Here is a 284-nt window from a genome sequence, read left to right as displayed (position 1 = left end):
TTCGAGAAAGATAAATATCACATAAGCTCACTCATCTGTGGATTACAATGAACATAAACCGATAAACAAAAACAGATCCTCAGACGGAGAAGCATGGATTAGATCATTACCCTCAGAGGGAAGGTGGGAGAGGATGGGGATAAGGGGGAGAGATCAACCAAAGGACTTGTATGCATGCCTGTAAGACTATCCAGTGGATGCAGACAACAGAGGCTGAGCATGAGGGCATGCTTGTGGGGTGGGGATATGGGTGTGGGGGCAGTGGGAGATAAGAACACATATGT

Source organism: Myotis davidii, unplaced genomic scaffold, assembly GCF_000327345.1.
Source record: "Myotis davidii unplaced genomic scaffold, ASM32734v1 scaffold1684, whole genome shotgun sequence".
In the NCBI taxonomy this organism is placed as follows: Eukaryota; Metazoa; Chordata; class Mammalia; order Chiroptera; family Vespertilionidae; genus Myotis; species Myotis davidii.
This window is presented reverse-complemented; position numbering follows the sequence as displayed.